Genomic DNA, 24,802 nt, shown 5'->3' with positions numbered 1-24,802 from the left:
CCCCCCTCATCAGTTGTTCTGTTATCTGTTCTTGATGATCTCAAATTCCTATGTTGTTGCAAAGGGGGATCCTCTGCAATAACAAATAAAACAGTTAAATTAAAATTAATTTATTATAATTGTTACAAGTATTTAATTATTTTAAATAACATAACTATGGCGCTCTTTACTTGATCTGACCACATCATTTTGTCTGGACTCAACGTCAACACGGTCATGAACATCGACCCCTCAATCCTCTACAGCTGCTATACAAAATGTTACTTTAATCCAAACACCAATTGCAATTACATATAAAAAAATTAATAGCAAATGTATACCTCCACCACTGGGATGCACATCATGCCAACCTTCGGCATCCACAAATTGTGTAGAAGGATTGTTAGGCTACATTCCAACATCCTACGCATTGTTATCATTGCTTGCTTAAAACAAATATACTCACTTTATAGTGGAACTTAACATCAAATAGACTAATTGGTAAAGTATTCAATTTGAAATAAATTTCATTTAGCTTATTTACCTGTGGCTCAGATGCATCATTATTAGAACCTTCCACATTGATTTCAATTCGTAGCCGTTCAGCCACGGCTCTATAGCCTTGCAGCCACGGCTCTATAGCCTTGTTGGAAGCCAATTCTCTTATCCTCTTCTGTGAGGCATCTCTTGAACTCTAAGCCCTGCATTTTTGCGTGGTATGGTAATTTTACTTGCATTGTTTCATCAACCAATGGAGGGTAGTTAAAATATCAACAACAAATCATCTATATCCATCACAATATAATAGGAGAAAAATTGAGCAGTTTTGATGGAGCAATCTACTATATAAATGTTGCGTGTTTGTATGCTTTGCTTGTACCAACATATTTTCTCCAAATTCTTAAGTTGGGTAAGAGTTAGTTCAGCTCTTTGGAAATAAAAATGGATGCAAGTGTTGCTGCATTCCCTCATTCTTTCAATCACTGCCTTTATTCTCAACTATTGGAGGAAAATTCAGTCTCAACCATGGCCTCCATTTGTGAGATTTCTTCATATGATGATTTTGTGAATGAAGAGAAAAGTAAAATATTAGTGATTGGAGCCACTGGTTATATTGGTCGCTTTGTTGCTCTTGCAGTTGTAAATAATGTCATATTAGTAAATGAAGGAATCTTCACTAATCTAGATTGCAGAATTTGACTTCAATTGTTGAATTGTTTATATTGAATATGAAAATCCACTACTGTTATTATATTCTATTGACCTATTTATAATTGATGAGCTAAATAAGGGAGTCCTAGCATTTCCCATCACATTATATAAAAAATTTGATACAATTGTTCATTTACTAATACTTACAACTCTTGCTTGAAGTTTCGAAAAACCACCAGAGCCAAGCTTGTATGTCCCGTGCTTTTCTAGTCTTGCCTTTGTTGCCTTTGATGTGTCAGGCAATCTATGAAAAGTTTGAAATATGTTAGATAGTATAAATATAGAGGTTAATTAGTACATAATTAGATTCTCAACAGTATCACATACCTTGTTGTACTCTCCACTGCTGTAATATTATTTTTCTTGTCAGCTTTATACTTTCCATCCAAAATCAGAGCTTGCCACTCAGCCTCAGGAACATAGGGCGGACGCTCGTACCTGGGGTTATCCCGTAAATTTTTCCTGTATTGGTCCCTAATATACTTCAAACATAAACCAGCTTTTTCAAGGAGCTTGTTTCTCTTGAATGCACGAGGTCCAAAGAGTTGGGTCATGCTCTCTATAAGATCATCCTTCAACGGTTTGCGTTGGTTATTCCACCTTTTAAGTAAAAAAAAACATGTTAGACTCATAAATGAAGTGAAGCTACCTTTAATATATATAGTTCAAGAAATGGATGAAAAGGAAAACTATTATAGCAATGATATGAAATCAAAATAGTGGTTTGGGGTTTTAGTTAGGATATGATGTTCCACTATGTATGCATGGTGGGCCCGAATATTTGCAAACACTCGTCACCAAGTTTTCTCCAAAAAAGATCATTCCCTAAAAAATAATCATGGGATCATTAGTCGATGAAGAGTGATCAAAAACTAAATTACTATTATATCACTATAGAATAATAATAACTTTAAAGTACCTGGAACTTTGGCTACTTTTAATGGAATGCCTTCATCATCGCTGACGATCAATGTGACATCCTTCACCGTTCCCGTACTAGGAACATAGGAACATCTAGGAAATGATGTTGCAGCTCCTATTGCAAAAAGTTTCATAAGTTTCATAAGTCTTTGTCATGAAGTATAAAAGAACAAATGATAATTGATGTTAAAAAGTTGTAAAAAAAAAAATTGTTTGTTGCTGTCATAAGAGAGAAAAAGAGGGATTTGTGTACCAGTAGATGGTGCAACAGTCGATGTCTGTAAGTTGCATGTTGCTGACTCAGCAGTCAGAAAGAGATTTGTGGTTGTCCTGGATGGAGGTGGCGTCATCATAGGATTCTATTGATGTGAAGCTGAAGAATAAAATTGTTAGAGCATGCATAAATATAGAACGCGTGGACTAGCATGGACAAGATTGTTAGAGCATTAAAAAAAGGATTGTTTGAGCATGTATTGTCAATGATTATGATCATTCCAATATATATTCAGTGGAAAACAGAAGTGGGGAATGGAACATGCGATCTACCTGAACCACCTGCAGCACCCTCATCATGGGAATGGGGCTCGAAATCACGCAAAAAACTCTATAAAGACAACGCATCCATATTTTAATTAATGCCATAAAAGAGCATAACATAAAAACCATTATTGAACTCTTGTTATAATTAAAATTTTCATTAATACTTACTTTTAAGGTTTTAGAGGTGTGCATCAATTCAGCTCCCCTTTCTCTTATTTCCTGAGTAGTAGGCTTTATGGTTGCCAAATGTAAAATTTCTCTGCCAATTTTCTTTAACAACTTTTTAGTCGAACCGATCGGGTCATCGGTGTCTGCTAAATCAATATAAAAAGGGTCCTCCTTAGGGGGGGGGCTGCTGATTAGGGACTGCAGGTTCCTTTCCCTCCCTCCAACCACTGGCCCTCTGTGACAACAATAGTATTAGTATTATCAAAATTACTCCAAAACAATGAAGAAAACAACATTAAAAAAATAACATTTTGCTTCTATCTAGTTTGCACAATTACAATGAGTTTTACCTGCTCGTGTGTAGATGAGTCGAGAACATCGCCAGCATCCCCTCCGGGCGGTTGCTCCATATTGTGCCCCTGTGTCAAAGATCAAGTATAAAAATTTTAGCGAAAAATTTATTAACTAAATGGTATGTTGGAGTCATTGATTAGAAGTTGGTTTAATAGTATGTACCACCCCCATGATAGTAGCCTCATTTGTATCTATGCGGTTCAAATTGTAATCAATAAGAAGCTCTTCCCCTGCACGTATTGATTTCATCACACAGATGAATACACGATTTCCCTCGTGCGCCTCAAATATGCAATTGGGTTGCTTTATAGTTGACCCAGGTCCTGTACTATTTATAAAACCCGCAATATTCCCTGTTGCTTTTGGCCTTCCATCAATGTATATAGCCACACTTTTACTTTGATTATTGTCTTGTTGTTGTATATAATTTTCCGAGAGGGCATATCTACGCATACTTTTTTTATATTTAACAATATGCATCCAACTTTTGTAATCGTAACATGGTCCAACATACTCCATCAATTCAGAAACTTTTTTGTAAGACACCTTTATGTTGTCCATAGAAAATAGGCCTAAACCATGTAGTGATGATGGTGCTATGCGATATATCCTCTCGTTAACACCAAAATCAGTGTTTATTGGAGGAAGTTCCTTGGGTACCCAATGTTTCTGTAGATGTCGGTACCTCAAGGGCACCTCGATATTGCCTTCCATCTCATCATCATAAGAACATGACCCCCCTTGAGCAAGGAAAAATTTCATGCGTTTATTGAATTTCCTTCTAGTCCTTTGACCTCTAGCTAATCTCCTTGTTCTAGATAAACTGCATGTCTCACTTTCCTCTTCTATTCCTATATTTCCCTCACTCGAGGAAGACACTTCTGACAAATACCTATTCGCTGGTACCTACAAATGGGAGAGATCTTAGAAGACATCAATCTTACGATTGATAAGTGTATTAAATAGGCTGTCTATAAGGAGTATTGACTTATACCTGTCGATCCATGAGACTGTGCAGGATGCTCCTGAAAGGGGTTCAGTTTCCTGAAAATGTAATTCAATTATCGTGAGCATAATCACATCATAATCATAATCACATTCATCATTAGCATCACATAAAATTTAAAAACATTAAAAGGTACACAATAAAACACTTAAATCAGGCTCACATTATAAGCCTACTAGGGAAGTAGGCCTAGTGAAGGGCTAAAACTGGGTTTTTGTATCAACTGATGAGTTGAGGGCTTAGTCACCTTGGGGACATGCTATTTGAAGTTGTTTGATGCATGTGGAGGTGGAGGAAACACCTAGTTAAGGTGAAGTCAAGTTTGGCGCCTATTGAGGCATTGTGAGCATTTGATAGTTTGTTGATTAGATTTCTTGGATGAATCTATTGGATGGATTGAGGGACATTCATGAGATTATTCCAAAGATGTAGAGCCTAAGGTGGCATAAGGATTTTGTGTGCACTCTGATAGGTTATGGAGTTGGCTTGGATCAAGGAGAGGGATCTTATGAAGATGCTTGGTTGGTGTTGTGAGAACACTATGGAAGTCCCTCTTGTTATGAATGATTGCAAGACCACCTAGGGTCTCTGTATCACCTACGGAGGCAGAATTATTAACCAACAAATTGGGTAAGTACTTATATTATGTTTTCCCTATGATATTCTAGGTACAACTTCCTTTTATAGATATTTAATGAATTCCCTTTTCTAAACTAAACACTAACAAATGCTTTTGACCTGAAAGAAAATAAGGCTCAATACATTCAAGCATTAATATGTGTTTTAAATAGTTTTATTTAATTAATTTAGATTAATAGTTAATTTAGATTAGCAGTATTCTATTTGTAGTTGAAACTTGTAGCTTTTAAATAGATAATGAATAAACTATGTAACCATATATATAAGACAAATATATTTCTATCAAGAAATGAATATTAAATAGATTAAGGATTGATGGCATACCTCTAAATTCCATCATCATCATCCTCGTCGTCATCATCATCATCATCGTCGTCGTCCTCATCATCATCATCACCATCCTCACCATCGTCATCGTTGTCGTCGTCATCATCAACATCATCATCAATATCAACATCATCTTCATCATCATCATCAGTAGCAGCATCATCTTCATCATCATCTTCTTCTTCTTCATGAAAATTTGTGTCAGGAACATCATCCAATAACTGTCGATCGTGATCACCATCTACATCATCTTCTACTTCTTCAATATCTTCTTCTTCCATCGCATTATACTTTATTGGCCTTCCTCTCGGTTCATGTTTAACAACAAATGACCAACCCAGTTTATGTGGAACCTCTGAGTAAAATACCTACTCACATTGGCTTGGAAGAACATAAGGCTCATCCCCAACTGGCTCAAATGACCTTGTATTAACCATTGTAAATCCATTATCATGTTCAATAATAGTTTTATCAGGATCATTTGGATTAAGTCATAGCCTGTACCATTTGACAATGAAGAGTACTAATTTGAAGGAACTAAAGTCACACTCAAGTATCTCATCCAAAATGCCATAGTATCGATTTTTAGACTCTTGAGGATGTAAGTCATTTCTAGATGAAATATTAGTCACTTGAAAGACTGTAGTTATTCCTGAATCACAAGTTTTCTTTGTGTCATCCAACACTTTGACGTGAAATTTTTGACCATTACAGAACATAGCCTTGTGGTGTTTAACCTGCAATAATATGTGAAACATATCAAAATTATTGTATCGTGAGTTGATAAACATACGAGTGATTAATAAATTTGTACGTACCTGGAAATCTCTTGAACCATGTGCTAAATCTATTTCCCTTTGCGTAACATTGGAATCTCCATTACAATGAGCTTCTTTAACCAATGAAGATACACCTTCCCATGTTAATGTGCGACCAGAATGTTGACATCGTTCAATCCATACCGTCATCTAATCAAGATTGTTTGCAATATACAAATGTAGTGCATCCCACTCTCGAGCACCTGTACAAAAAAAAAACAACTTACACTCGATTTATTTTGAAGATTGAGAAATAATTTATTACAATAACATCTTATAATTTATTACCTCTCACTTTCCTCAATGTACCTTTCCCCACCAAGTACTCCCCTTCTAATTTTTTAAAAGGCTCAAGATCCCAAATGCGATCTACATGGATATTTGATGCAAACTTAGGAAGATATTCAGTAATGTACACCATAGTTTGGTATACCATATATCTCTCTACCATAGAACCCTCAGGATGTGCTCTTTGTCGAACCAAAGCCTTCAAAGATTTCAAATGCCTCTCAACCATCCACGTTGACCTAGTGTGTACAGGTCCACACAATTCAATCTCCTCAACTAGGTGTATGAGGTAGTGTTCCTGTGCGTTGAAAAAAGTTGGAGGTAGACACTTTTGCATTTCACACAGTAAATGAGGAATTCTTCTCTTCCAATAGTTTATATCTTCTTTGTGGATTTCTTTAGATGACAATCACCTACATTAAGAGATTCAAGTCACAAAAAATATATAGATATGAGACTTTACAAAATAATATACAATAGATTACATAGCAAGAAAAACAAATCACGAATATAATAAATATATACAACAAATTGAACAGATATTACTACTTACCTCATATATTTTCCAAGATCATATATCACTTGTTTGATGTTATTGTTGAAGTTCTCTGGGAGAGATAAAGGAAGCACGTACTGCAGTAATTATAAACCAATCATTTCATTGTTTTCTAACATAACATAACGAACAGTACACATAGTTTATGAATATATTGTAAATACAAAAGAACATAAGTTGCCTTGACGAAAGTATGCCAATCATGTGTTTTGAGCCCTGGCCCAAATTCACTTTTTTTTTATATGAGATTGTTTATGTTCGCAGCAAATCCTGTGGGAAATCAAATTTTTCGTATGACTTCTTTTATGGCATCACTTTGCTGCTCCGTTAATAACCATGGAAGGGCACTTATATTAATCTGATCTCTGTTGCTATTTGAGTGAATGAAATTTTTCAATGCATGATTGGATTCATGTATGTCATTACAAATTTTGACAATTTTTTCTTTGTCACGTCTTCCATCCAATATTTTCCACAATGTCTCTGTTATATTCTTTCCAATATGCATAGTATCAAACAAATGCACAATTTGTAAGTGCTCGTAGTAGGGCAACCTACTAAATTGTCTGGGATAGCTTTTTAGTCCCTTTGGAAGGCTGTCAGTATTGCCTTGACGACCTTCACGATCATCAACTACACAATTAGTCAACAAAAATCACAATAGAAATATATAAATTACAAACATAAACCATTAGGTGGAATGACATTACCTCGACGATTAATTCTATTATATTCCAACTTCCATAGGCGAGGTGTCAATCTTTGTGGCTTTGATGTAGTCTCTTCTTTCCCATTGAAAAGAAGTTTTTTCGTACTTCGATACTTATGATTCCTATGGAGGAAGTGTCTACACTCATCAAACACCTGCTTTCCTAAACTTTTTGAATGATGAGATTTCATCTTTGGACCACAAACTGGACATGCAAATTTTCCCTTTGTTTGAAGACCTACAAGATAATGATGTAATTGGATTATTAAATATGTTGATTTTTATAATTAGAATTATTGTGCGCAACTTGAATTCACTATAACATACCACAAAAATGTGTTAGCCCTGGGGCATCATGTATTGTCCATGCAAGTATTGCATGGAATTGAAATTGTCTTTGTCCTATTGGTTTAGACACGTCATACATAGTGACATCGTTCCATAACTCCACCAACTTTTCGATAAGAGGCTCAATATATACATTCATATCTTTTACTTGATATTTACCTACTTGAATGAACAGTAACATTACATAATTATTGTGACCGTTTTACTGCAAGATTTGTAAGTACATGTAAATTAATAACTATCAAATGATAAGATACCTAGAACAATCATTGCAAACATAATGTGCTCCCTCTTTATTGACATCCACGGAGGAATGTTATTGTTGATAACAAAAACAGGCCACACCGAGTAAACAGATCTCATCTCTCCAAATGGATTGACACCGTCCGTTGCCAATGAAAGCCTGAGATTACGAGGTTCTTCTTTGAAGTGTTGCCACTTTTCCTCTATGTGCATAAATGCCAAACCATCCGCAGGGATTCGAATAATGTCATCTCGACTTCTATTGCGTGCATGATAATCCATAAATTGAGCCAAGCTACTACACCTGAATAATTGTCGCATCCGTGGAATAATGGGGATGTAACGAAGAACATTTTGAGGCACCTTTTTTGTTAGTCGATCTGTTCGATATCTACTCGTATGACATATAGGGCATTGTGTTGCAAATTCATGTTCTTTATAATATATAATATGATCATTGGGACAAGCATGTATTGCTTCATACTCCATTCCAATATCTTTCATAACAACAGTTAATTCTCGATATGAGCGAGGTAGAATATTTGATGATGGTAACGGAAACTCGCCTATCAATCTACAACAAAAAAATATAAGTTGTTAATATAAACAATATTAGTGGTACATTATTCACCCTTTGTTAACTATAAAGACATATATGACATACCTTAACATACGTGACATTGTTATGTTGGATAAACTATTCATAACTTCAAGTTCAACAACAACAATACAGCAGAGAGAAGAGTTGTTTGGGAGTCTTTGTATAGGGGCTCGTATGCCTTCTGAAGTAGAGGTACATCGAGGCTATCATCATCATCATGATCAGATATGCTTGGACTAGATGTGTCATGGATCAATGTATTTATACCATCCTCTTCAATTGTGTTTTCTGGCGTATGATCGTCATCTTCCATGGATCATTATCTTCAGCTTGGATAATTGCACCTCCATGTTCCTCCACTTCAAAAACCATATTCTTCGGATTGTTGTGGTTCATATCATGTACTTCCCTGGGAAGATCAACCTATATAAAATTGATTAACATAAATAAACCATGATCATCAACTCATCATCAAGTGATTTCATATGTATATATATAAATTGTTAAAATGATATAATGAACGACTTACCAGTGGATGATAGTCATGCCCCCCTTCAATGTGACCATTCTCCCTACAATGTCTCTTAACTATTTTGATTAGCAGTCTTCTACAGTTTAAGCCCTTACAAATATTACAAGGACAATAACATTTTCCATCACCTTTTCTTTTCAAGTTAGACCACAATCTAGCGATTGTCTCCCTGTTTTGTTCTTCACTTATATTATCTGACATGATCGTTCTTTGCAGGAAGCAAAAATCGGGCTATGAAAACTTCGGTCTACAACTTTCACAAACTAAGAAAAATTGTCAAAAGTACACAAATCTTCTTAGACCTAGCTAAATACTTTAATATTTTAAAAATACTTTCTTTGATTTTATTCCTAAGATTATTTGTAAAACTTTGACCAACCGCCTAAAGGTCTTATTTCAAGAGACCTTAGAACATTAAGCCACTAAAAGCAATTTCAAAACATATAAGCTAAAAGTCTAGTTAAAATATACATTAGAATAAAAAAAAACAATTTTCATACCCGAGGGTGCGGCTATAACTCGTGCAACGGCCTTCTTGCTTAGTTGTAGAAGCTCTCCAGCAATGAAATTATATAAACTACAAGGCCTAACAAAAATTTCAAAACATATAAGCTACAAGTCTAGTTAAAATATACATTAGATTATATTCAACAATAGCAAGCAATGTTATTCAGAATTAGATTCAACAAACCTTAGCAGTGTAAATAGCCATCTCCTCTAAACTGGACTCCAGACATGAGGGGGCATTCACATACTCTTCCCCTAAAGGTATCCTGAAGAACAAAAGCCACTATTCTTGAATTTGTGAATTGCACCTCGAGATGAATGAAGCTTAAAAGGAATGAAAATTGTTTTCATACATTTAAATCAGGATGTAATATTTATTCATAAGTATATACCTTGCAAGCACTTAAAATTGTTGTTATATGTGTTGCGAGAAAAGAAGAAGTTTATACTTATGTGTATAGACACACTTCCTGTATGCGATCCAAAGCTCGAATGTTATCAAGTGTGTCCAATGATGGGGAGAGACCTCCATGCAAGTAGAAGATCTGCAATGAAACAAAAGAAAAGAAAATTTTCTTATAGTAAGAACAAGTTTGTTGTGTTGCACAGGGTACCAACAAAATAGTGTATAATATCTTTTTCTTTACCTGGCTTTGAATTCAGCATGAGAGCCTTTAATAGAAAAGTCAAGTTGATAACATATTTAACAAGAGCTGTAGGGCAGCATAGTTCCTGCATAAGTCCAAGGAAATGTGTGAGGATTTCAACATAGTGCATCTTACTTCAGCATTTCATGTAACACAGCCAAATCCAAAAGAAATCTCGCAGACAAACTACGTGAGATTTATAACATTTATCTTCCAATATCCAATGGCTCCTTATAGGCGTTAATACAAAGAAGCCAACTGTCAAAAACTATGGCAATGATAAACATTTTGAAAAATAAAATTGTATTAGGTATAAATAAAAAATAGTGAAGAATGGTGTAGACTTGTAGCCAGAAGATAACACAGTGAAAATTGATGAGCTCTTTGTTATCACCCACCTCTTTATTCATACCTCGCTGTATTGATAATTTATGTGTTTCATTATTCTTACTAGTTATATATTGCCTTTATTATGAAAAGTCAATTTAACCAATTAGAATATGAGTGCAGGTGAGTCCATGTACAGAAAGAGCAGTTCTAGATCAGTTATCTAGTTACTTCAGAGAACGACTTGCAGGCTATCCATCAACTGCTAGTGAAGATGAAAGAGTGGTAAGAATTTGTTCCCTTCATGTTGGGGATAACTATATCCTTATACTTTTTCAACCAACATATGTATCAAAGTGATTTTTTACAACATATTTGCACTGCATCAGCTTGCAGACCCAAGTATGGACTCCAAAAGGCAGGTGGCAACACGGTTGGTACGAATAGAGAAAAAAATGCTTACCACTTGCCTAGAAGCAGTTAATGAAATTATTGATCGATTACCCGATCTTGTTGTAGCTCCATGTCCCAGTCCATATAGTCCCACATTGAAATGAAAATTTCATTTGGGGTTTGAGTTGGAAGATTGTCTCTTGGTTGAGGCCATTCTGTAAGTATTTGATGTTTAAATCTGTTGTATGCCTGATGTCATGTAGCTTTTTACATAATGTAGGTCTTCTTGGAATGAAAATTTCTCAATTATTATTTTCAAAATTCGTTATTGGTATAATCTCGTAGGTCTGATATATCTCATTAGATATCAATTCTGCAGAATATATACTTTAACCGACATGCAGATTCATGTTTTAAGCGAAGCTGTGCGGTGGATATTATTGTATGATTGCAATTTAAATGTCGGCAATTAGAGGGCTTCCTGTACAGGTCTAATTTTTAACTTGCACACCGAAGTTCATGGCAATATATTGAGATGTGATGGCACTTTTCTACAGCCTGAAATTAGTAGCACGTAAAAGCAATAATGAATGGTGATGACACACTAAAATATTGAAGTGCAAAGTGTCAAAATCAACAATATTCATGACTGAGGGAAGAGAGCAATAGTTTTTCATATTGAAAATAGTGACAAAATTTTTCTATTCAAGTCAGTGCTGGGTTGAGGTGTTTGTAACATTGTACAGTTTGAATAATATCTTAATAATGCCATGTTATCTTGTTTATGGATTTTCCATATTGCTTTAAAGGCTATGAGACACGTTTTGGTTTTTGAGTATAAAAATAAAAATTAACAATTTTATTCAAACTACAAGTTTCTTACATATATTTTTTGGAAAAGACATTTTCTTTCTCCCTTTGACTGAGACAATGATGTTGGGAATCTGTAAATCTATAAAGTAACTACTAATTACTTAAAATAATTAGATCCCATTTCTCCAAGGGCGAACAGCATGACATCCCTTTCTACTGCCCATAGCATTATTTGTCCTTTTGCAAATATACAAACTAGGATCCACCTCCCTTAGGCTTTTACAAGCTCAATATTAATGGAGTGTCCAAAAGTAATTAAGGGTGGGCAAGAATAATGAACACCATAGGAGGTCACTTTGAATGAGTTGTGGTAACCTTTTGCCAAGTGATCCACACTAAAATGATTATGGAAGCCTCTTAATATAGGTTCACAGAAATGTGAGGCTAAAGAATGAAAGGCCTTCCTATTGAAGGAGATTCCCTCTCCATTCTTTGAGGCTAGCAATTTCCATAATAAAGAGGACGAGGAAATGAAAGTTTTTGATTTTATGGGTAAAATATGTTTTCAAGGGGCCCTGAAACCTTTTGGAAAGCTAGACATTGAACACAAAAATAATAGCAAAAGAGTAGGCAAAAGAAATATGATATTAAGCGACTAAGACATGGAAACACTGAAAAACATGGAGAACATCTCTGCCAATGTGCGTCTCTGAAAAATAATGGGTTTATTTTTCTTACACCTTGTCGATGCGCGTCTCTACCCGACCCTCTGAATGCCTCGAGTTTGCCTCTCTCGCGTGCGCACCTTTCCTTTCAGAAGAACCTAGCTGTGTCGCGCAATTTCATTCAAATGATGGTTTTTGGCTTTTTTTTTCTCTTATATCCCGCTGGCATCGCAATTGCGATGCCTGACGTCACAATTGCGACGCCATCGGGCTAAAATTGAAAAAAAAAAAAAGCCAAAACCACATTACCTTCTCTTGCCGTCGCAAATTAACATCACAAATTGACCCCTAATGTATTAGTGATGTGGTTTCAATGCTTCCCCTTTTTCATCAATTTTTTCTCATCACTTATTGGATTCCTTACCTTGAGTTGACACTTTGTCTAGTCTAGGATGATCAATGTTGCAATTTTTCTCACTTGCAGACATGAATCCTAGGAAGAAAGAAACTTGACTTTTACACAAATACTTCAACTAAAATGATTGTAATTGGGTTGACTTATTTAATTTATGTGTTGTCTATGCTAATTCCTTTGCTAAGTGTTCCTTAGTCTCTTGAGGATGTCACTAAACTAGAGGACTTGGGGAATGGGGTATGTTTTCTTTTAATTTTTGTATGTGGGTGTACTTTGTGAATCTTAGGTGTCTTGAGCATCTTTCTTAACCCACTTGATAGTTAGGATATTCAAAGCTATGTCCTTGTCTATTCATTATTTTTTCTCTAATAGGAACATACTTATGACCATCTCAAAATTTTATGTCTTGATGTGAGCATAATCTTTCTATGCTAAACCTATGGAATCTAATTGCACTATCATCTTGACCTTTATGTCTTTGATGCATAGGTTGGATGCTCACATTCTATCTGATATAGATCATATTCATATCCTCATAGTTATCACTAGTGATGATTGTATAATCTTATGATGTCGCTAATAAGGCTCAACAATAAAAACTAGGAACTACTTATATAATCCTTGCAATTTCACTTTGCATTCTAGCTTGCATTTTAGGGTTCATTCTAGATTAGTTTTCATTTCAGTGTCGAGAGAGTCTTCTTTATCTTCTATGCATGTATCGGTAAACTACATTCATTTTCTTGATTATTCTTGATCATGTCATCATCCTCTTTGGTCTTATCTTTATTCCTCTTTTTGTTAATTACAAAGGGTTAATCATATAATGCTATATAATCTATCCAAGTACTAAATTTTGAAATCATGAATCCATATCACAACATAGACCTAGACATACATGATAGATATAAATATATCTATGAGCATATATCATATAAACATGAGCATCAAATACAAATGAACATATCATATCAACATCACATGGACACATAAACACAATTGTTGAAAAGTAAAGATACATTCATTCATTGCATGAGCATCAAAAGAGACAAGTACATAAATGCTAAAACTTGAATCTAGTATCTAATTTATGGTGGAATATCAAGTATAAGAAAAACATGAGTACAAAATATAGATCAGTGTCTCAATACATCACAAATATAAAACCTTAGCAACACTCTAAGTTTTGTTTCATCTCTCCTATGTATGTGATGGAGATGGAGGATCCTAGGTCCTATCTTGTGGATGTGTTGCTCCCTCTGATCCATCTACTCTCTATGAATAGTGAGGCACCTACTTCTCTAGAGGCACTACTACTATGTATGCACCAAAATAATAGGTTACTTTGGCCCCCTATGTTTCTTCATCATGATGTTCTCTTGCTAGATCCTAGTGCAACACCCTCCCTAGCATGTTCCTTAGTGTGCACATCTATCAACTACTGGTCTCTCACCACAATGGCAGTCTTGACTTGCTAGAAATCTACCTCTAGTGTCATGATCCACTAATCTCTCTTATCACCTCCCCCTATTGGTATAGGATGCTCTTTCCTTTGACCCCTATCTCTCTCCCTGTTTAGTAAAGATCTTTAGACTAATCTCTCTCCCTCCTTTGGCTCATCCTCCTCCATCAACATGAAAAAACCTCTTATGTAAGATTAGGTGTTAAGATGACTACTATAAGGAGCCTGACTCCTAGATCCACTAGGCCTTTCTTCCTCCTTGTCTCCTATCTGTCCATCCCCTCTGTCATCTCCATCATTATCATCCTTGTTGTCCACCATTATTGAATCTAGGGTAGTGAACCTTAGGAAGGGATGTGTTGTTGTCTTCCTCATGAATTCTTCCAATGCCCCCACATCTTTCACTATGAGTAGGTTATCCCATGCTAATTGTTGTAGCTTATTGGTCTCCTATTGAGACACTCCATAGCTCAACATTGGAACTCATCCTTGATCCTCATTGTCCCTATACCTATCATAGGTGGTGATTTATGTGTTGACCCACTGCCACCTACCAAATTATCTCCATACTCTGTTGATAGTGAACCTCTCCACTATTGTTGGATGCCTGTTAACAATAACCTACTATATAATATGTAGTCCAACTTGCCTCTTACCTCTACCCAATCCTGACAACTAACTCATGCCCTCTAGTCAAATGATGTCAGTCATCCAATAGTTGTAAGTAGTGGGGTGTGTCTCCACTATATGGTTATGCTATGAACCCTAAATATATGTATATGAAGGGTCTCCCCCCCACTCTTGATTGTACTCTAGGTTATGACACAATGATGTAATCCCATGCCCACACATGTGTGAGTATAACTCTATATGCCCAACTCTTCACCCTCCTGTAGACTATATCATATAGCTTGTGATACATGTCTGCCAATAGGGTGAGACCTCAAGACATTTGTCATAGTATCCCAATCAAGTCTATAAAAATACCCCCATCTACATGGGAATTCCCCTATTAGTAATCAAACCCTACCCTGTCATAGAGAATACTATGCATGCCACTGGATGTTGAGCTCTGTAGTACTCTATTATCTTCTCCCATAGGATGTATCTATCCAATATCATGTCATCTAGGAACAATGCCTATAATGTAGCTCTCTCATCCTCTAGGGACTAATCAAAGTATACTTGCAACATAAAAGTTTTCTTATCAAAATTAATATAAACAAAACTAAGTACCTTGATAATCAAAACTGACCAATGATACTCACTGGCTATTTGACACATATAATTTACAAGATCCTGTACACATCCTCAAGGGTGTATTTTCCTGGCCCATCAATAGATAGAATGTGTTGTGCTTGCTATGCTATCTCTTGGAAAATGTTGTAAGTAGACCATGGCTTTCCTAAATATGGGGTACCTACAATAGCTCACCAAATCTCATGTCTCTCAGCATAGTCCTTTGTGCATGCTCTAATTGGGGAACAAGTCCCAACCCTAACACCTCAAGTGCCCTAATAGATAAGTTTGGAGATGTCTCTTACATCATAAACACATGTAAACATATCAATACTTGTTAGATGAGAATCATAATGAAACTAAGTATATCGCTACTCAGCTACAAGAGCAACCAATTAATTCCCAATGACACAAAGTGACACACTTTCTAACTACACTTCACTATTAGTTAAACTAGTATCGTACACTACTTTCTTTAATGTTGGTATGATACTTTGTTTTGATATAATATTTTATTCAATATCGTACCATTGATGGGTACCCTTGAAATGATAGACTACATAACTCTTGGATGACACTTTATGAACACCAAAACTATCATCCAAGATTATGCATAATAGTGGTATGATACTTTGGTAGTAATGTATAACATTTTGACTACAACTATCAAAATATGACAAAAATGATTTAAAAAAACACTCAAAATGAAGCTTATATGATAATTACTTATTAAGACAACGTACTATTGGGGCCAATTGTGTACTTGATTGAGCTCAAATTGATGTCTCTCGATAGGAACCCTCATCTTTGTCATGGTGCTTTGTCACTATTGTCTAAACTCTAAAAAAAAAAAAAGACAAATGACTTGAAAATGACCCCATGGGCCCCTTATATATCCTTTTGACCTAGTTTGACCTAATTTTTTAACTCTTCACATTTGATTAAATTTTTTCGTCTTAATCTTAGAATCCTTCTAAGATGGTAATCATTTCTACTCTCTTAACTTCTTCTTATTCATTCCACTTTATTTCATCTTACCTTTCTTCCTATTTTGACCTAATTCTTATGCTCTATCTTTTTGGTCAAATCTAGTCACACTAGGGCATAATATCTACACCAGTGGTTAACCATTGTTCTTAATCTCTTATCAATCATCTTGGACTCTATATTATCTTGATTTGATCCAATTTATCTCATTTTTTTCATCTCTTCTACATCATTTCAATTTTGACCCCCAGGGGGCAAGAGTACTCTAAACTATATGTCTAGTCTATCTGCTCTAGATTTGTCTATACTCATCTCAAGTTCTGATTTGTCTTAACTTGATCTATCTACTTACTTTTGGATACTTATCTTAAACATATTAGTTCCTATCTTACTATTATGGGTGTTGATATTGTATTATCTATTTCTCTCCTAATGTTAAATTCCAGTACTCATCAGTTTTGCATTCAGGATCATGTATCTTTATGTGCTTCATTCAATCGATTTGAAGTCATACCTCTCTATCATCTTCACATTTTCATTCTTTGACTAAATGTGTTCCTAGATTGATCACACATTAGTCAGACATGGGGAAATATAAATACTCAAAAATGGTCCTCTAGACTATGAGCCCCCTTTCTAGCAATTTTGCATAAATTTTCTATCACTTATCTTTGATCAAATCAACACTTTACTATTCATTTGATTATAACCTATGTTTTGGCCACTTCATCCTAAGTCTTTTATTTAATTGAAAGAACTTGTCTCCTTTTAATTAAATAAAATCCTCTTTATCCTAAGTGTGCACATGAAAAGAATTTCTCATTTAAAAAATAAATAAAATCTTTTTTGTCTACACGTTAGGGTCACACTTTTCTATCAGAGAGGAATATTTATTTTCAAAAAAAAAAAATCTTCTTCACACATCTTTTTCCTCTTACACACTACCATTGATCTTGATTAGTTGATAATCTTGTGCACAAAGCCAACATAGGATTAATCGTTCACCCTTGATTTTTACTATTAATCTCTATTGTCCATTTCTCTTTAAAAGAAGGCTATCTCCTCACTCTCTGATATCTCATTCTTGTACTCTATTGTTATGTTGTCAATTTTCTTACTCATTCTAGACAATTTAGAGCACTCATCATGCACTTGCATTTTCTTACTTTCATTCTTAGTTTAGATTTCCTTTTATGCATAGCTTATATCACCTAGTATAATTAGGGGTTTTTGTAACTCTTTGTTAGCTTGAATCTTTCATCTCATTTATCTTAGATTTCATCTTGCCTCTACTCATTTGAATATCTTGTTATATGGTGCACCTTGCAAGGGTTTCCCAACTGGGTTAATTTGAGAGTCATCATATGTTGGAAATTTGGCTAAGAGGTGAATATAGAAATATATTAATGTTTTCATTTATGGAAACATTTCATCTATATTAATTAAGCAATTTGTGAAGGCAAAGTTTTGGTTTGAAGACTTAGAAAAATGTTTAAGTGTTACAAAGAATAGCTATCAGTAGAGACACCTTTTTGGTTTGTGAAGTTCACAAAGAGAAAATTGGAACATGTGCACTTGAGAGAAGATAGAATAGGGTATGATGATCCTACATCTTATAACATGAGTTAGTATGAGCTATATAAACACGTATATTAATGGTTTACCAATTGCAATCATGTACAAGCATAATAGAGAAAAGGAAAGGAAATGGTAATTTGTGTTAAGGAATTGTCTTGGTTTACGAAAATAATTACTTGACTAATTAGGGATGTCATCCTAGATGTTAACCATAACTTAGTAAAGGAAAATTTTGTGTTTTGGGATACATATGAAGACTTGAAGCTCGATAGGACGAAATAGAAAGGTATAAAAGAAATATTTGTATATGCAAAGCTGTGTGATATATTTGGACATTGAAATGTACTTGTTGTATGATATGAACTTTTTTTTAGAGTAGAGAAAGGATAGTATATTTGAATTTATGTATAACAAGCTACAAGGGTCAAATCAAGTATTGAAGATATCAACATTGTCAAGAGGTTTTTGTATCTATAACTTTTTTGTACAAAATATATCATTGTATATTCATGTTTGAGTAGTGGGCTCATCTTGCCATTTTTGTAAGTTTAATACTGACTCCTAACAAGGTTTAGGCTTCTAACAAAGCCTAATCCTCTGATGAGCACATAGATAGTATATGGATTTAATATACTTCTAACAAGGTCAATATGTTTCACAAGATACTTTTGATTAGTGGATCATTTTGTGGGTACCATCCCCATTGAGGTTTTCCCTTGGCCAAGGTTTCCCTAGTTAAGAAATAATTGTGTTATGAGTTGCATTATGTGATAGCTATGTTTACTTTTTAGTTTAATCACATTTACATGTTTTAATATTGTTAAAAATATCCATAGTTGGGCAAAATTTTGTGAAATGCTAATTCACACCCCCACCTCGCCCCCCCCACCCCCCTTTCTCCGTATTTCCTATTTCTAACAATTCAAAGCACAGTTACTTAGGAGAGGTCTAACAACTTAAGTAAGATCACTATTAATATGAATTAATTACAAAATAAAATGGAGGAAGCTCTTGAGGAACTTGATGTAATCACAAAATAAAGAGACAATTTGAAGAAAAAATATAAAGAGGAAAAAGCTTACATTCAAAAGTTGAAAAAAGAAATTGAATCTAAAAATTCCAAGAAGAATGAGTCAAATGATCATTTCAAGGATAGTGCTGCATCTTCTAAGCTTAAGAAGGAAAATGATATCCTAAAGCATTAAATGAAATTACCAATCTTAAGATGAACTTGATGGAAGATGAGAAGAAAATTCAATCAGATTTGAGATCCAATCTTACCAAGGTGACATCTAAACTTGAGACTATAAAGTTATAATATACACAACTTGAGAAGTACAACACTATTGTGAAAGGAGATCTTACATAGAAAAAGAAACTTCTTGAGAAGTTGTATTCTAGTAGTGAGAATCTTGATGAGCAGATCATGGCACAAAAACCTACTTATGATGAGACTGGTATTGATTACTATGAAGGAGAATCATCTAAGAAAGTTGAAGTTACCGAGGAACCAAATCTTGTGATTTGATAGCCTAAACAACAACAAGGAGAAGATCTAAACAAGGAAGTACCTAAGTAGTATGAACAACCTAAATAAGTGAGAATACAATTAACTAGAAGTTTCTTTGCATGCAATGAAATTGGTCACATGAAGAAGGATTTTATAGGTAATTATACTAACCCTATCTCTAGTTATTATTATAATTTTTATGCTTATGGACATAAATCTAATGGATATAGAAAACTTGGATTTAATAATAATATGTATAAAGGTACTAACCCTATAACCAGTAGACCTATTGGTGCAACTAATGTCATGAGAAATGGAGTCACATGTTATAAGTGCAACAACTTTGGATATATTTCTAGAAATTATAGATCAGTCAATCAGGACCTAGATATGGAAACAATTTGATAGCAAGTTAGATTTACAATAATCTGGGACATACAACAAGATTTTGTAGGATGAAAAAAATAAGATCACAAAATACAAGGATCAATGATTTACCAGTTGCAATCATGTACGTGCAGAACATAGTAGGGGCAAGGAAATGGTAATTTATTAGGGGCAATATCCTAGATGTTAACCCTAACTTAGAAAAGACAAATTTTGTGTTTTGGGACACGTGTGAAGACTTGAAGGTTGACAAGACAAAACAGAAAGGTACAAAGGAAATATTTATATATGCAAAGTTATGTGATGTTTTTGAACATTGAAATGATACAAACTTTATGTTAGAGCAGAGAAAGGACAATATATGCAAAGTTATGTAGATTGAGCTACAAAGGAAAAATAAGATATTGAAGATACCAACATTGTCAAGAAGTTTTTATATCTATACCTTTTGTGTACACAATACATCATTGTAAATATTTTTGTAACTATAATACAAAATCCTAATAGGGTTGAGGCTTCTAACAAGGAATAGTCCTCTAACAAGCACAAAGATGTTATATGGATGTAATAGACTCCTAACAAGGTCAATATCTTTCACAAGATACTTCTGATTAGTGGATACCATCCACACTAGGATTTTTCAATGGCTAGGGTTTCCCTAATTAAAAAATAATGGTGTTATGAGTTGCATTGTGTTATTGTTATGTTTACTTTCCAGTTTAATCACATCTGCATATTTTAAGATTGTTAAAGATATGCGTAGTTGGGAAAAAGTTTGTGAAATACTAATTCCCTCCACCATCTCCTAGTATTTCCTATTTCTAACATCATATTATAATTACATCCTTGCATGTCATAGATAGAGAGCTATAGGATACCTCTTAAGATTCTCTTCATCATGGGTATTCTTGAGAAAAATGTTCTATAGAAGTGTGACACTTTTTATATACATAGGGTTGATGAAAAATGTGTAGGGGGGAATGTGAATCAAGGAATAAACCCTAAGTTAATCACATAGCCTCACACCTCAAGAGGATGAGTTCAAGGGGAATGATTCTTTCCAACCAATCCTCAAGGTGTTAATCCCTAGTAGGTCAATAAAATTCAAATGATAGTGGAGCATAAACTCAAACTAAGATCTAATAGTTATGAAGATAGATAAAATAATGCACTTTTACCTTGAGATCCTAATGAAGTACCTTTAAATATATTCAAAGTATACAATGTAAGGTAAAAAGCATAAAGTGATGAATTGACAAAGATAGGTGAAGAATTTATCTCAAGGAAGATCAAGTGTTTGAACCTAAATATTTGCTTGTTGTTTTATTCTCATTGATGAACAAAGATGGATCTAGACCAAAAACCAACAAATATGTAAAACCCAAAAATTATTTGGTGATTTGGCAAGGTCAACTTTTTGATAATGTCAAATTTGTCCTGAAGTGGGGGTGTAGTATGTCTTTGATCAACTATGTTTGACCTTGATTTTGATTTCATAGTTTTGATGAATGAGAAAAAGGGTACCTAGATCTACAATTTATTCTTCCTTTTTGGATATTTTGATATCTGAAATATGGTGTTTTGGGTGGCTATGTAGGATTTTTCCTTTATCAACTCCCCCCCTCTCCATTTTGGTTTTTTCTACCTCTATGGATAGTAATTGAATCAAATATAATGTGTATGATGCTCATGCATGAGCTTTTAATTATAATGCCAAGATCTAAATCCCTAGATCCAAATCCTAGCATGAAGTTTATGCTTGAATAATGATGAAGCAATATTTGAGGATAACCTAGAAAGCATACTAAGATGCCAAGGCTAAAGTACTCTAAGATATACTCATAATCCATAATTGCTACTACATGATTGAACCTTGAAAAATTGAATGATATAATAGAAGGAGAAGATGAAGAAATCTCTTTCTTCAAAGGATGTTTCCAAGCCTCCTTGCTTTTTCCTTGCAAATGTACTAAGACAAATTGGGATGTCCACATGAAGTATGCTTGTGTACACATTCTTGATTTCTTGGGTGTGCTCACATATCATCACACCATATTAAATTATACCAAATGAATAATTTATGGGTTCTTATAAAGGATTCCAGATTAACTTTCTCTCGCGTGTCGATCACGTACAAAGACCAAATTTTGGATCAAATCTCAAGAAGGGGTCTGATGAGTAGGACCCAAAATGGGACCCATGTAGAGAGCTACTACATCTCTAATTGGTCTAGCATGGACATAATACATCCTAGATTGGGAATGGATGCACTGCATTCCTACCAACTAGGTGTGGCACTCCCCTAGACAAGCTCGAGATCATAGAACATGTCTCAGAACTTGAAAATCATGTGTAGATTTCGAGGAAATCTTGTTTTAGTGTCGAAAAAGAGTTGAATTAATTAGAAGAAGAGGAAGAGGAGGACCTAAGTAAATAGATCCTACCTTGAGTGTTTTATTTGAATTTAAGAAGTGGGTGCAAACACAATATCTAGTGAATCAAATACCTGCGATACCATTATTCAAGTTTTGGAAAATCTTGTAAAACTTGAAAGAGTTGTATGCAAACCAAAACCCATCTTATTAATTGAAATTGAAAGAATATATACAATGATGGAATATCAACAATCACCATAGACATGAATTCAAAAAATTGATGTGGTTATAATAAAAACAACAAAATTAAACTAAAACTATTCAAAACTAGGTGTTTAACTACCCCAACTTGTCAGGGTCATAACTTTTGACCTAGAGCTCAGATTTCAAAACCCCTTACATTGTTGGAAAGAAGAACTAAAAATCTAATTTTAATCCCTAAAATAGTGAGCCTATGGCTGCCCAATTTTATGGATTTATGAAATTTTTGGCTTTAAAATTTGAGCAGAAGACCTCCGAAAAGGCCAAATAAAAAGACATAGAAAAAGTTTTTTAAAATATGAAAAAAAAAGTACTTTCAAACATTTGATCTTCGATATAATCTAGATCATTCCTCCCCCCTCAAGAGGAAATGGGCCCCATTACATCAATATTCTACAATAGATGAGGGAATTATGCTCCAATATGTTCCTTGGTTAAGCATTTTTCCTTATGAGAGAATTGACCAACTCAAACCACCCTATATAGCGAAATTTTCTGATTTCTCAAAGACTTTAACATGACTTTAGTGACATGATCACACTGTAATGGAGTAGTAGTGGATAGATTCAATTTTGTAGCATGAATATGTTCAATAGCTTGAGAGATGTCCAATAATGGAGGAAAATAGGGTCATAATAGTTCCACATTAAAAATTGGATGTAATCCCAAAAACTGTGGTAGATCAAGTTCAAAAGCATTGTCACCAAATTTTTTCTTAATGGTATATGGTCCATATAGAATAGGAGGAAGCTTTCTATAAGGTCTTTGGAGGCACTCTTGAAAATGTAGCCATACCTTGTCACCAATCTGAAAATGATGGGGAGTTCTATGCTAATCATGTCTTTCCTTATACTTCTTAGTGCTCTGCTCTAAAATATCATGAGCTTGTTGTTTTAACTATTTGATATTTTCAATAAATTTGTCTACTTTATCTACCTCCTTTTCAGTATTTAGTGGTTGATTAGATTGCAAGAGGGTAGCGCTACATCTATAGGTGCCAATGGTTGATACCCAAGACAAACCTCAAATGGACTATGTCCTACAGTAGTGTGGAGTGCATGGTTGTAGCTATGTTGCACATAAGGAAAGCTCTCATCCCATGTGTGTGGGTGTTTGGAGTGGTACATTTGAAGGATATGGATAATCATTCTATTGACTACCTCTATTTGGCCATCAATTTGAGGTTGAAATTTTGTAGACTTTGTCAACTTTGTGTCCATTCTAGCCCATAATGAAGACCAAAAATTGTTGAGGAACCTTCTATCCCTGTTTGAAATAATGTTTTTTGGTAGCCCAAAGTGAACTCAAACATGTTCAAAAAATAGCTTGGTGGTCTCCTCTATTGAAATCATTTTTCTATAGGCCACCATGATAGCCATTTTAGAAAATGTATCTACTACTACATTATACAATCATTTCCCCTTCGACTACTTGGGAGCCTAGACATAAAATCCATTGAAACCAAATGCCATGGTTTATCAAGGATAGGTAATGGTAGATAGAGGCTTAATTTACAATTTGAAGGCTTTGTGATTGCGCATGCAACACATGACTTTATATATTAAATAATATCATGTTTTTTTTTGGCCAATAGAAATAATTTTGGAGAATTGTAGTATTCTTACCAATACCAAAACGTCTAACCACCTAGCTACAATGTGCTTCCCATATCAATTTCTTTCTTTCTTCACTAGGGACACATATGTGACCAATATGACAAAGTAACCCATCCTACATATAAAATTTAGGAACATGTTTCCCTCTTAAGACTATATTGTAAATGTTACAAAAATTAGGATCATTACCATGTAGTTGAGCCCAAGTTTTTGTTTGATAGCCGCATGAATCCAACACCGCTGTCAAACCTATGATTGGACGCCTACTCAAATAGTTTGCTACTTGATTAGTATTGCCCTTTTTATGATGAATGTTGAGGTGAAATTTTTGCAAATAAGTTGACCACCTCTAATGTCTATCATTCTGCAACTTCCTTTG

This window comes from Cupressus sempervirens, chromosome 3 (genome assembly GCF_028749045.1).
Source record: "Cupressus sempervirens isolate cs-2001-9-10 chromosome 3, ASM2874904v1, whole genome shotgun sequence".
NCBI classification, from domain to species: Eukaryota; Viridiplantae; Streptophyta; class Pinopsida; order Cupressales; family Cupressaceae; genus Cupressus; species Cupressus sempervirens.
Note: the sequence above shows the minus strand (reverse complement) of the source record.